A 14350-nucleotide genomic window follows, 5' to 3' on the forward strand; every position below is an offset into this window, starting at 1 on the left:
CAAAGAGAGTTCTGAAGCCACCCAAGAAAATGACTGTACAGTTTTGTCGTTCCAACGCGTATCTTGTTGGCCCTGTTTCAGAGCACTCTGGAGCAATGAAAGTTCAGGATTGCCTTGTGTTGCCTTTGTTACCTCTTCGATGGTCACGACACGTGGTAGGCTCTGGGACACAAAGCAGTTGACATTCTCTCATGCAAAAAAGTCTATGCGCCGAAACACTTCCTTGCGGTTCACTGTATGTCTGGACAAGTAGTCAGATAAGCTGCTTGAACCACTTGTGCATCGAACGTGAAAGGTCTATCGCTGTGTCCGGAGTACCAGGCGCTCCAACCGCGCCGAAAGCAGAGATGGGGGGTTACTGATGACGCGGGCCCATAGCTTGTGTTCTCTTAGTAGTCAGAATGTGTACCAGAAAGTTATATGTGAAATTTATCGATGCCTCAAACCCCGGCTAACATCTGTTTTTAATGTGGGAGTACCGAGCTTCAACGGGAGAGAGGGCACGACTTCCGTAAGCGACCACTTGGGCCCCGCATCCAGGTGTTTGAGTGAGGATGGCGGCAAGGACGCGAGGGGCAGCATGAACGATAAGTCTTACAGTCCTCCCTAGATTAAAGTAGACTAGAGCTGTGGCAGCAGGGAGCCTGCTCTTCAGGCTCTCCAGGGCGTCTTGATACGTGTCCGTCTTGTCCTAAACTTAACCTTTTGTTTTCAGCTTCCGTAGAGTCTGGGCGAGGTAGGCAGGATTTGGTATGAACCGACCACAGTAACTGACATGCCCAAGGAGGCTTTTCCCTTCGCTGGCACTCACAGGTGGTGATGTCTTCAGGATTGCAGGCACCTTTTGGGGGGTCAGGCTATACACCTTTGCATGGGAAGACGTGGCCAAAAAATGTAGGTTCCTGTTGATAGAACTTGCTTTTGCTGCCTTTTTGTGTGAGGCCACTTGCACGCAGCCGCTCCAGTGTAGCCTTCAGTGCGTCATTATGACCTTTTTCAGATTATTCAAATATCAAAATGTCTTCATTAACTTTGAGCACATTGTGTTGTTGATCAGGACTTGACATACTGTGTGTTGGAACGCTTTGGCTACCGAGTTGATTATGAAGTTTAGTCTCTTGTACCGAGAAGGTCCGTCATGTGTAAAGAAAGGGGTGATCACACGAGACGCTTTGTGAAGCTCTAGCTGAGGAGGATTGGTGGCCGAGATGGCTAGCGCACACCAGCTCGGAGCACGTTGAGCCAAAGCTCGCGATGCAGAACCCAGGGATTCAGGGTTCAATCACCATTCTGCACGTTTCGATCTCAATGACTATCGCAGAGCATTACATAATACATGACCGGCGTGCGGTTATGTATCACTACTGCGTGGGGCACGTTAAAGACCCCAAACCAGCAGTCTGCTGGACCGGCTAAATTTCTCATTATACAACGAGTGGCTCGTCGCAACTTTGAATTGGCTGACCAACTACACGCTGCCTAAATAACTATACACAACCCCAATTAGTATTAGCTCTATCTGGCGGTACCCGTCCTTTAGGTGAAGTGTGGAAAACATGACGGAGCAGTTCAGAGCAACCAGTGTTTCATTTAACGCCGGGGTGACATGTCTTTCTCGATAGATTGGTCTGTTAGCATAACGCATGTCGACACACATTCGAATATGCTCGGGATCATACGGTTTTGGCACCAGCACAACTGGAGGTACCCATGGTGTTGATACTTCGGGATTTTCGACTTTTCTTCCCATGGCTTGCGCATGGAGATACGAATGCGCCTGCGAGGTTGCACTACCGGTTGAATCAGAGGGTTGAGAAGAAGGTGTACTTGGACGTTCTTGAGACAGCCCACTTCTTCGAAGTGGTTATGGTAGGCTTCGTTTTTACTCAGTCTGTTCATCCCCTCATCCACAGTGCATGTGATCTGGACGAGTCTTAATCTTGAAGCCGCAGAGAAGCTAAGCAGCGAGAAACATTCCTCAGACACCAAATAGGGGGTTTCGAGACTGCTGCGCTCGTTTTTAGTAATGACGGCGTCTAGTTTCCGAGTAGTGGCAATGGAGACTTTGCCCCGAAGGCAAACACTTTCATGAATGTCTTCGACAACTCTTTCTTGCTCAGACAATCTTACAGGCTTTTTGAGTCGATCATTGTCACGTCGGCGCCACTGGGAATCATGAAACAAATTGGCATTCCATTTACCTCAATGACAACTCTTGGAGACGCCGTCGCTGCTTGAGAGTGCGCGTAGGTCATGCGAATATGCTCTTCGCTTTCCGTCCTTCTGTAGGGTTTCACTGCTCGCACAGTCTCGTGAATTAAGCGACACAAACTCGCAAAACGTTCGAGCTTATGACAACCGCTTTACTGCTTACCGCGAGCAGGACAGCTTATACGTGATCCTCCACGAATTTCCACAATGGTAGCACTCTGTCTTTTTGAAAGGCTTCTTTGACACACTGGGCGCGCTTTCTTGTTTTGCTTGTACTGACGAGGCTAAAAAAGAGCCGACCTTTGACTTACGGCATGCGCTTCTTGCTTTCCGCCTCTATGGCTGCTTTCTTGTCCAATAATGGAAGCGTCACTTTCAATCTCCTCAAAGAGACGTCCTTGTTTCAGAATTCCAGGCAAGTCCAGGGCGTGTCGCATGGCATACCTGCGGAGCCGCGATGACAACGTGGTGAGAACGATTTGGGAAATGGTCTCGTAATCGGCGTCTGAGATGCTCCAGTTGCGTAACTAGCTAGTTGACGTTACCTGCTAGCTAGTTGACGTAACCTGGCTTAGAACGCATTCAGCGACTCGTTTTGAAGATGTTTTGCTTGGCGGCAATGGTACACCTCGAAGGTAGCGTTCCCGCGGGGTGCGAAGTGACCATTGAGCTTCCTCCCGGCGGCATCCGACAGTGGAGATTGCGAAGTAGGGTAGCTGGAGTCGAGCTTTGCACCGTAGAAACTGGGGGTCAGGTCGTTGACGGCGCGAGGATATCTGGAAGCGAGGCGAACGTTCCGTGTGCCTTCTTCCCAATGCAGTGGAGTAGTAATCCCGTCTTCCGAGCATCCTCTATTATGCCGAAAACCACGAGGAAGTTTACAAACCTGCTCATCCATCTTAACCACTTCGCACCGACGTTGCTGGCGTCTGGTTTCCATGTGATCGAGTCGCGGCTGACCCGAAAAGGCACTCTCGCCTCTGTTCGGGTCACCTTTCACGCGTGGTTGGGGAGGGGAAGAGAGGAGCGGGGAACTTCCCGCTCCCTTTCCCTGTGCACTAGTTTATCGCGTGTTCTACGCTCTGCTTTCAGCCACGTCTTGCCGCCCGGCCGGCCTCTGAGGAAGGCAGCGGGGCGCGCTGCTGATAGGAATGATCTGCGTGTGGCAATGCTTTCGCATTTCTACACGTAAGCAGTCCAAGTGTCCTCTTGTAATTTCTTTGCAATCTCTATTGGCCATAGCTTTCACTCTTACAAAGTCACAGCCTCTTTTTTCTTTAAAGCACTCATAGTATGACCTAAATTGGAAACCAAAACAGCGCCTTTTTTCTTGACCCGAAAGTACAATTACCTGTTGTCCTGAATGAATTTTGACAATAAGAGGTAAGACCCCGTTTGACAATGGTCTGAGATTTGAAAGCTAATTGTAGTAGCATTTCTCAGGACCATTGACTATGTGCCCTGACCAAACTTCAATGTAAAATATTGTTTTCTTTATTTTTTTTATCTGTATGTGTGTGTGTGTGTGGGGGGGGGGGGGGGGGGACCGTCATATTAGGACTCGGAGTTTCTCGAACTAATGCGAATTGGCCAACATCCCATAGGCGGGTGTTATTCGGAGTTTTTCGGATTGATCCGAGAACGCAGAACACTACATATTATGCTGGAAAACACGGAAACGTGATGTGAACGTATTTGTACGTGAACGCCTGTATGCGTTTTACAAGTTTTCAGAATAAAGAGTTCTGATGAAGTATGCATAAAGTCAAGAAAAAAGGATGCTCTATGTTCTGTTAAAATTCTTCAATTGGTTACGCAAATGTTAAAGCCACGTCAGACAGGTGAGCTTTTATCACTGCAAAATTTTTTAGTTGCACTGAGTGTCATTCTAAACTTCAGAATAAAAGAGGCGTACGTTGTTTAGCGCGTCAGCAGACCTGGAACTCAAGTTAACAAGATTAACGAGCTTACGTTGTTTTGTGTATAGAGGTGATCTGAGTTAAAATAACAACTTTATATTAGGTTTTTTTTTTTCTAGATTAAAATACAATAAATCGAAGTAAAATTGTTATTGCCTTGATCACTGGACTTAGCCGTTCTTGGCAGGTTTTCCGAATGCACTTTGCGGAACTTTGATTTTTTAGTTCGCAACACTAGCTTCTCCCTGGCCCTATACATTTTATGCATTTCAAAGAAGCCAATTGTGTCCAAAGTTTACCCCTGCAGTCTTAAATATTTAGAGCACAGTTTAACAAAATAGTGTGGGGAGCAGTTCAAATACTTGATTGTCCTCATAAGGTTTGTCAAAACGCAAAATAACAAATATGTGATAACAATTTTTGTTTTTCACTCAACTCATTTTTCTTTTATAACAAATATTCCAAGCATAATTAACAATTCAGAAATATGTAAATCCAAAGCACTTAACTTCTCACCAAAAAAGTAGGAAACTTCGAGATATTTTATTATGATGGGAGCACGTACGCTCAACATTCGTACCCTTCATTTAAATTGAGAACGCGCATACTTTTCAGGAACCAACTCAAACGCAGGCAGGTTGCTCGTTTCGCAATATCTTGAAAATTATTCCCCCAAAAAAAGCCGTCTTTAATTGTGCTCTGATTTAAAAACAAATGGAGGTTCATATTGTTTTATCCCACCGTTTAAAAATATATTGGGATATTTTAGCATTTTGTAATTCCACGAATGCTCAGTACGAGCAATTTGTCAGAACTGCCTTTGTTAGAATAAAGAAACGACGTTGCCGATTTCAAGGACGTTTAGGAAAGTGGCCAGAACAACACATATTAAGAGTCTGAGCAGACTGTATTTTGGCAGGATTTTGTTAACATCAACTATTTATAATCAATACGAAAAGCTTATTACAATATACAAGAGCTTCACTCGCGAAGAACACAGATACCGCATCATTTTCTCGATTGTCCCAATCTCTTCTTTTCTTGCAAAGAAAAGCCGGTGTGGTAACCAACTTGAGTGGCTCGCGCTTACACCCGTCTTTTTATTGTGCCGTGCGTTCGGCGGTAATAGATTTACACACGAGGTGAAGAACGAGATTGCCGGATCAAAAGGCACCACGATCGGACTGCTCCTTTGGGTAACCGTGAAATCGATTGCGCCAAGAGACGTTTAGGACTGCAAGATGCAGGTCGGGCCATAAATTTTACAGGAGTGCCCAAGCTGCGAACTGTTTATTTCTACGTTCCGCCAGTGACAGCTCATGTGCGTCTACGGGTTTTTAGTAATTTCTATATCTGAGCATTAGAGTTTAAAGTACATGTTTGCGATGATTGGAGACGCGTGTGCTACGATGTCACACGCAGGTCAAACCCCCGAATCGTAGAGCTTCTCTAACGCACCGGGGATGCCCGACACCATCCGAAATGCCCGGCTGCGTTATATAAATGGATTGACTTCGGTTTCAATTATAAAAGGTTTTAATATGTTAACTTTTGAAGCGTGAAGCACCTGGAGACTGTTTTCCTCTTACACACGCCTCCCATAGGATGTCTCACTGTCCGAAAAAAAGATTTTTGGTGCATTAGCTGCCTCAGCTGTTTCAGAGAGGTCACTGCGGAAACGTGAGATACATCCGGACCAATGAAGAATTTCATGCCTGAACAAGCAGCTCTCGAAGAACCGAACAAGCTGAGTACAATTCAGTTCACATTTGGCGCCACTGCCCGCAGTTTCAGCTCGCCTCTCCTACTGTATAGGTGTGTAGTTGTGGTGTTGCCGCAGATGGGATAATGGCAACCCTGGATTGCGCCTTGTCATACGGAGATCGTAGAGAAACACAGAGACACCGCGGGTCAAGATTACGAATATACAAAGTGTAGGCGGTCTATTTACATATGATATTCAAACTGGGTTAGAGATGTTAGGAGCCACGCGACACCTTTCGGAGTTCTTGTGGCGTCCTGCCCCATTCGATGCTTACCGATTCTCCCGCGCACCGCCAAGGCTCCCGGAAACCTCCCCGTCTGGGACTACCCCAAGGCGCACGAGAAGGGCCTCACGGAACCCCGCTCGGTGCTGCCCCTCCCGTCGCTTCGCCCATTTCGGGTCGGCGCGGGAATACGCACTGCCCCCTGGTCTGAACTACCCTCCTCGAGACACGAACTACTCCCAAAGCGGTAAGCGGCCGACGGTCACGGGGCAACCGCCGCTCTTTAAATATTCGTAAACCCGCTTTCCTTTCAAACTGTAAAAAAAAAAAAAAAAAAAACTTATACCGAGAGGTTTTTAAACCTAACCGGAACTAAACTTGTTCTACAAGTATGATTTATTAAATTAATTGATTGTTGACCAATTTCTCTGGGAACGAATTTCGCGTCCGCTCCGGCGGTCCATCGCAGGTCGTATGTCGCTCTTCGGCACTGGGCCCCTCTGGGAATTCTTTAGAGTTTGTCTGCAGCACATGTTAAGGGCTGAAGGACGGATAGGCTGTAGACCGGGTGTCTGCAATAAGAATGACGCTGCTTAATGATACGCTATTAGATGATGGCAGCGCTGGTCTGTACCATCCTTTCTCCGCCGCGCCAGTTCGCGTGTGTCTTTTATCTAGCCGCGGTCGCGAGACGGTAATGCGTCAGCGACGGGTTCCTGGTGTGATTGGTGCTGACTGTTGGCTTCGATGAAGTTGAGCTCCAACAGCCTCTGTCATTGGCCCGGATGTTGATGTCGTCGCAGCAGCAGCTTTTCTCGATGTTAAAATTCGAGATAGACGAAGACTCATTGCCGTTGTTAACTACGGCAGATGTTCGAAAGCCTTAGTTTCGGGTCACCGAGAGGGTCTCTGTCGCACGATGGCGTGGCGGACCATCCCAAAAAGCCCGCCGTGATTAGAGCACGACCTCGTGGGGGGGGTGCAGAAACATTACACACAGCCGGGCATCTCTAATAGTGTCGGGTATGCCCAATGCAAGACGAGGTTCATTGGGTCTGGTGTCCGACTTCTGTTTGACCTCATAGCAGGCCAACACACGCCTCTTCCAGTAATCAGCGCAAATCAAGCGCTTCGAACTGTAATGTTCAGCCGTAGAAACTGCTGAGGACCCGTATACACGCATGAGCCGCCAGAGGCGGAGCTCACAAAGAACCCGCTCGCAATTTGGACGCTCCTGTGAAATCAAAGGCCCCATCCGAATCTGCCAGTTCTAATCCTTCTCAATCCTTTGCGCTTTCTATTTCAAGGTCCCTCACTGATGAGGTCCGATAGTGGTTCTTTACCTCGCGTGTCAATTCACCTCGGCCAAACTTCCGGCTCTAAAGAGACGAGCGTAGGCAAAACCAATCAACTTCGTTCCCACACTGATTTCTGCAAGCTAGAGAGAGTTTGGGAGAGTCGAGAAATCGGCAGAGTGTCTTTATTGTTTGCGAGGGATGCACTTGTATTTTGGATTAAACTGGAACATTTTCTATAAACAGTTGATTTTTATAGAATCCCGCGAGAGAACATTTTATTTCCCTTCCTTGAAATCGGAGACGTCTTATATTATTTACTCTATATACGGCAGTACTGCTTATTCGGTCGTATCAGGCACGCCTTAAAATTCAAAATAATAAATTATTGCCATATGTTGTAAGCTGCGTACATTTGAGTGTATTTTTGAAAAGAAAATATGTGCATCTTCAATATGAATGAAAACAAGTACCAATGTTGGACCCAACATGTCTCACAAAATATTTCAGTGCGGAGATACGTAGCTTTGAATTTCGAATTTGCATTATGTGTCCTGTTTGTGCTTTTTATGACAACATACAAATGCTTTGTTAAACTCAAGAAGCGTTTAAAACGTTTTACTACATCTTTCCTCTACGGAAACTCTTTGTTTTCTCTGCAGAAAGTATATCGTCACGAATGAACAAATGAAAGAAAGAATAACTGGGGAAACTGAAAAGTCTAAAGGGCAACTCCGGCCAGAACTAAAAATGAAATAAATTACTGGTATCGCTGTATTGACACAAAATACGACCTCAGCCAAAATTTTACGTCCAGGCGACACCGCATTCTCAACTAATACCGATATTAAAAATGCGACCCGCCGCGAGCCGCTGCTCCTTAGCGGGCGGCCAGCGGGTTGCCGACCACTAAAGCAACATTGGGCCCTGACGTCAGTATCGTTCTCTTTTTTTCCTCCGGTCCGGGCGTTGCGCGGAATGCGCTTCTTTGAGCCGCTACCACCGCTACTTCGACTTGTGATTGGCGTGCTTAGCCGTGGCTTTTAACTGTATCCCGTGTAGCTTCGGTATAGGCTGTTGTTTATTTGCCTTGTGAGGACTCCACGACTCGTTTTAGCGAGCAACTCGGTGCACCCAAGACTGCCCAGTTGTTCCTCGGAAGATGCCGAGCAGCGGCGTAGACTTTCCATTTTCTTAGGGGGCGGTGCGGCACGCTGAGAATTTCTTTCAGAGGGGGGGGGGAGGCTTTTCTGCGCGAGCGGAAAAGCACCCCCTCCTCCCCCCCCGCCCCCCCCCCCCCCCCCCCCCCCTTTCCGGGAGCGCGCTGGGATTCTATTTCCCATATATTTTGTCAATAAAGGCAATGTGTGCATTATTTTGTTTACATTTGCCACCACTAGAAACTCGTTACATGGCACGTAAACAGCGTCTCGGTAAGGACCATGGCCCGGGGGGGGGGGGGGGGGGGGGGGGGGCAGAGCTTCCCCTGGATCTCACCAAGGGAGCTCTGCCCCCTGGTGAGATCCAGGGGGGCAGAGCCGAGTACAACTTGTAGCGCTGTGGGCTGCTCAAACAACCCGCTGGGCAACCCGGAGGTGCTTCTTCACAAGTTTCCAACGGACCGGAAATCGGAAAAGGTGTGGTTGAACGCTGTTAGACGAGTGGACTTTTGAATACGGCTTTTACGCGCCCGAGGAAAAAAGAACAAAAAAACAGACGTGTACAGCCCAACACACATGCGTTCGGGCGCCGCGGCCCACGTCGGACAGCCTCAACGCTTCGTGTCTGGGACTGACCCTCAGCGCGAAAGCGAGAGGGCCCCCAGTATTGTACGTCACTAAAAGCGCGACGTAGCGCAACGCCGCTCCGTCCACGGAGCCCCGATGACAATGTAGGCCTAGCGACGAGTACGGAAAACCGCACGCAAGACGACAGCCGCTGCGTACGGCACCGAACAAAATCACTCGTTCTCCAGCCGCTAGCTTTTGGGTATACAAGCGACGAGTACGGCATAGCGCACGCACGGCGGCGGCCGCCGAGTACGGCACCGAACGAGTTCACGGGTTTTCCAGTCGCTAGCTTTTGGGTGTACGCACTGATTCTTGCTACGTATGCTGGATAGCTACCACGTACACAGAATTAAAGCAAAATCAGCTTACCTCCTATCTATACACGGCTAGCACACAGTGATAGGCGCCGCTCGGCCTCTGCACTCGTTGAACGAGAACGATCCTGACGTCACGTTCACATTGCGGCTGATTTCCAGTGTTGCCGGAGCCTCGAGCGGCTAGTTTCGGTTTTGTTGGCCGCGCCCCAAACAAAACTTTGAGCCGTCGATATCTTTAAAACTACGCACAATAACGAGAAAAAAATTACACCTGGCCATTCAGGGACGCCTGACTGCACTAAAACAGTCATAATCCCAAAATCGAAAGTATGGACCAGAGTTGCCCTTTAATGAGGCGAGCTTATGCCCAAAAATAAAACGTAAAAAAAACAAAACAACAGAGCGTCGCGGGCGTCGAAGGCGGCGAAGCAGCACGATCGAACGCTGAGGCGAAACTGAGTCCGGTTCGCCACCCCGCCATAGAGTAATATACACAAGGTAAAGAGCGGACACTGCCATAGGCCCCAGCGGCCCAGATAGAGCAGTGACAACTAGCGCTCTTAGCGGACGGTATGAAACACAATCTGGTTCCGGTTCCGGTCAAGTTAGTTTCGGTTTCGGTTTGGGCATTTTTGTTTCGGTTTTTTGGTACCCTTCTCCTTCTCTTTTTCTCTCTTTCTTTCCTTCTCGCCTCCCTCCTCGCTAGGCTCTCGGGAGCTCCTTGGCTCCGGAGCCGATGATTCTTTTTTTTGTTGTTGTTTTTATGTTATAAGTTTTGCAATATACGATATAAGTTTTGCAAAATGTGTAATGTGTCGAATAAAAGTTCAACTTATTGAACACATTGAAGTACATAATCGCCACATTGACTCCTGGCTGGTGGAGCATTTTGGGAGGTTTTGGGGTCAACAACAGTAAGTGGTTTGAAAACATTTTATTGGACCACATTCATATGTACATTATTTACTTCAGAAGCTCTGTATGTTTTATAAGAAATAGATAATCACAAAAATAAATGAGTATGAAGGAGTTCGGCATATCGTACACTTCGTAATAGATTTTTAGCGGAGTCAAGTTTACAAAAGCTTTCCACAGGGAACATGCTGAATGATCCATTCACCTTCACGCCGACTCGGGCACGGTAAGTAAGTGCAGAAATAAACAAGACATCGCTATCATTACCAGGCGAAGCACACACCGGATAGTACAAATTCCAAATTACCGGCTAATATAAAACACACGAAATGGCATAGCCTGAAACTCGCTGCGGCTGCCTGTCGGGGCACGGCTGCCTGTCGGGGCACGGGAAGGGTTGATGTGTCGTGGGTAGTGGCGGTCCCGCCGGGGCGGGGTGTCGCCGCTGCTGCTGGAGCTGTGATCTGAGTCGTCCGGGATGCGGGCTCGGTACCGGCCGGCCGGGTCCTGGCTGGAAGGGTATCCTCGGAAGATGAGGTCCTCCTCATCGTCATCGGTCGTCTCTCCAGGGATGGGCTGAGCCACCTCGGTGATACGAGTACGTCGGGTAGGAGGCGCCTCCGGGAAGGCAGCCCTAAGGGCGAGCGTGAGTGCGGGGACGAGCTCCTGGGTCGCCGGCGCCGGGGTGCCGGAGGGTCTGGAGGCCACCGGGTTGGATGGCGGAGCGGGTACCGAGCTAAAGGGGACCCTACTCGTAGGGCCAGGCGGCGTAACTGCTGGCATAGGGCTTCCATCCTCGGGTGCTCCTGTACGGGATGTAGGTGGACGGGCTGACTGAGACCGGAGGGATCTCTCGTTCTTTCTTGGGGGCATCGGAAAACTGCCGCACGTAGTCTTGAGGTCTCGAGCCCCACTGAAACCTGGATCCGAGAGCAACACGGGAGGTGTCTCGCTCCGAGTCAACCAACTGGCAGAGAGAGGAAGGCGTTTGTTTTTATAGTGGATGCCTCCTCTCCCCCCTCCGACATGCCCCCAGCCAATCCCAGAAGGGAATGCTTTTGACCTGCAGAACATTGTATATACCACCAAGGTTACACATACTGTAAGGGTCAAATAAACTCCAAATATATGAGCCTCAATTGTTTTTAATGTTTCACTGCCGTTTGGTATGGCACCTCTCAGCAAAGTGTTCACGTTCTGAAGAGTTTGTTTTTCTTCTTCATGCTACTGTACAGTGCAATACAGCTAAACAAACAGATTGCATACCCACCAGGGTATGCAATCAATTTAGGCCCGAGGCAAGATAACCTTAAAATGCTGAAAGATATTGGTGTCCATAAACCAAAGTGACATGGAAGAAATCGTTTTTGCTATAGTTTGTTGCAACCTAAGACCGAAGGGCGAGGGTAAGACGGGCCGGGGAGGAGGGAGCAGACGGAACTCTGGAGAAGAAAGGGGAAACCTCCTTCTCTCCTTAGCGTTTCGTGTTCCGTCTGCTTCCTCCTCCCCCGGCCCGTCTTACCCTCGCCCTTCGTTCTTAGGTTGCAACGGACCATAGTTCTCATTTCAAAATGTTATGCTTCGATCAAATGTTGTAAGGACTGCCTTAGAATCTATACGTACCTTGGGTCACGTGGAATTCGAAAAAAACTTGACATGTGGCTTCTTTGTTTTCCCATTGTTGGCACACCAGACCACGCAGCAGTAACTTCCGTAGGACATAATCTGGGCCAGCGGGGGAGGGAGAGTTTAACATCTACTGAAGCCTAGCCAATGGCGCGTTCCTTTAGTTCAACGGAAGGTAGCACAATAGCGGCTGGTGAAAAAATAAACTGATGGAGATTTAAACAATGTCACAAGATATTTCCATGACGCAATGTTACAATAAACCCATGACACGTATTAACACAGACGGGTGAAAGAAATATTGTGAAGTTTGTGAAGTTTACGCAATCTTCATGCATCATAATCGAACGCAGTGTCTAGAGTGCCATGCCACAGCACTCCAACCAAGTGTTCAAGTGACGTCTGACTGGTTTTACCCAACGTTCGAATGTCATCCTTAAGAGTAAAACAGGAATTTAAGCATAGTACAGCGGTACGGCCAAAATAAGTAAGACTAATCTACCTCTACTGTTTCTGGTAAATTGGCCGTCAATATTTTGAATTTTGCTTTCTTACATAGAAAATAATGTCAGCGAACCATAGACCTAAATTTCGAGCTCCATTTGGTGATGTAGCGATGTAGTGGGAACCATGTTTGAATAGTCCTCCGTACATTCTCAGAGTGTCCGAAAGTTCCATGGATGTCCTATCCTGGATGTCCCGTGGACGTCCATAGGATATATATGCTGCTTGGGAACTTTATTAAACATCTAAATTTGATACTGCGTCTCGCAGTTTTTTCCCCCGAAATTCTATGCATGTGTTTGTCGTCGTAACTGCAGCATACTGCAGCTCGTATGGCGGTACACACAAGTCATGTAGCTCGCTTGAGCGACGTTCGCTGGTTCGCTTCTTTTGCACGTACTTTATGTGATAAATCAAAGCAGCGACGCGCCATTGAAAGAATGCATGTCAAAATATCAATATGACTCAATGGACACCTTGCCCCGAATTCGTCGCACTGCGAACGACTGTCGACCCAGCTTTAGTCAGTGAATTAACTTCAATCTATGACGGCATAAGTCCTCTCAACAGCAATCCACAGATGTCTGATGGCACTTGAACACGCATGAACAAAGCTCTGCCCGAGGGGCGTCGGACGGCAACCCAGACTCAGCAAATTCAAAAGCCAGCTTTACAACACAGTCGAGAGACAAATGAGCAAAACGACTTACCTTTTGTTTAAAAATCTAGGTCCAGGCAGCCCAACGGAAACAGGAGAAGCTCAAGCCATATCAAGCCGCTCAGCTCTACAAACTCACGCCGAGCATGAGAGCACGCGGCGGTCATTCGTCACTTTGTTTCAAGCAAAGTCGACCGAACACGCTGTAGCATAAAACGGAGAAGAACGGCACGGACGGCACGGACGAACGAAGCACGGACCGCACGGACGAGCAGAGGTGACGGCGTGCAAGCAGACAGGCCATGGCAGGCGCCATTCATCACGTGGTTTTTGTGACGTATTTGATTAACACTATTTAGTCGTTTTAAGTACTTTAAAAAACTCTAAAGCATAAAAATTTAGAAAATAAATACTTTTCAGAGAGAAAGCTGTAATTAATATTAACCAAATTACGGAAAAGCGCCACGTAGCGGAGGGTATGAATCCTACTATCTGGGCCACGAATCGGCTTCAGTGTCCTCTCTTTACGTTTACTATATTACTCTATGACCCCGCCCCCTTATGTACATGCGTGAGCTTCTGGAATAATCGGAGTAGAATGTTCGACGCGTACAACATTCGGACTTCGAATACGCCCAAGATTATTCTCGAATCTACCAGAAAACTAAATTTCAGGAATAGCAAAAGATGCGTCGCTCCCAGGAATCGAACCCTGGCTTTTCGCGTGGGAGGCAGGCGCGATAACCATTAGGCCACGCGCGCGGTGCCTACTTGGCCAGCTGCGCCCGCGGCAATATCAAGCCTGCAACGCCATCAGGCTGAGTTTTAACTCGTCACAATGCCAACTTTGTGTAAGCCGCGAAGTGCCTTACGCGAAGTTGGCATTGTGAATATTTACGCAATATAAATTCGTTTTCACGTAAAAAGCTGTGATATGTTTTCCCGGGCGCACAAAATCAAACAAACAATAAATGTTATTTTTTCTTAAAGGGGCCCTGCAATCATATTTAAGCGTCTACCTTTTTTGCAGTTTCCATATCTCTTGCGGTTCAGAAAAGCCAGCGGGCACGGAAAGAGTAACTAAATATCAGTGCGTCATATTTTAACCGGACGACGCGGAAAAATTC

The 14350-nt window shown here is 47.9% G+C and overlaps 1 pseudogene; it reads right to left on the minus strand.

Moving 5' to 3' along the window:
- Window positions 1–1590: 1590 nt before the first annotated feature.
- LOC115311119 lies at window positions 1591–11658 on the minus strand (annotated as a pseudogene).
- Between the last annotated feature and the right edge of the window lie 2692 nt (window positions 11659–14350).

The sequence above is a fragment of the Ixodes scapularis genome, unplaced genomic scaffold (genome assembly GCF_016920785.2).
Source record: "Ixodes scapularis isolate PalLabHiFi unplaced genomic scaffold, ASM1692078v2 ptg000325l_1___fragment_2___debris__unscaffolded, whole genome shotgun sequence".
In the NCBI taxonomy this organism is placed as follows: Eukaryota; Metazoa; Arthropoda; class Arachnida; order Ixodida; family Ixodidae; genus Ixodes; species Ixodes scapularis.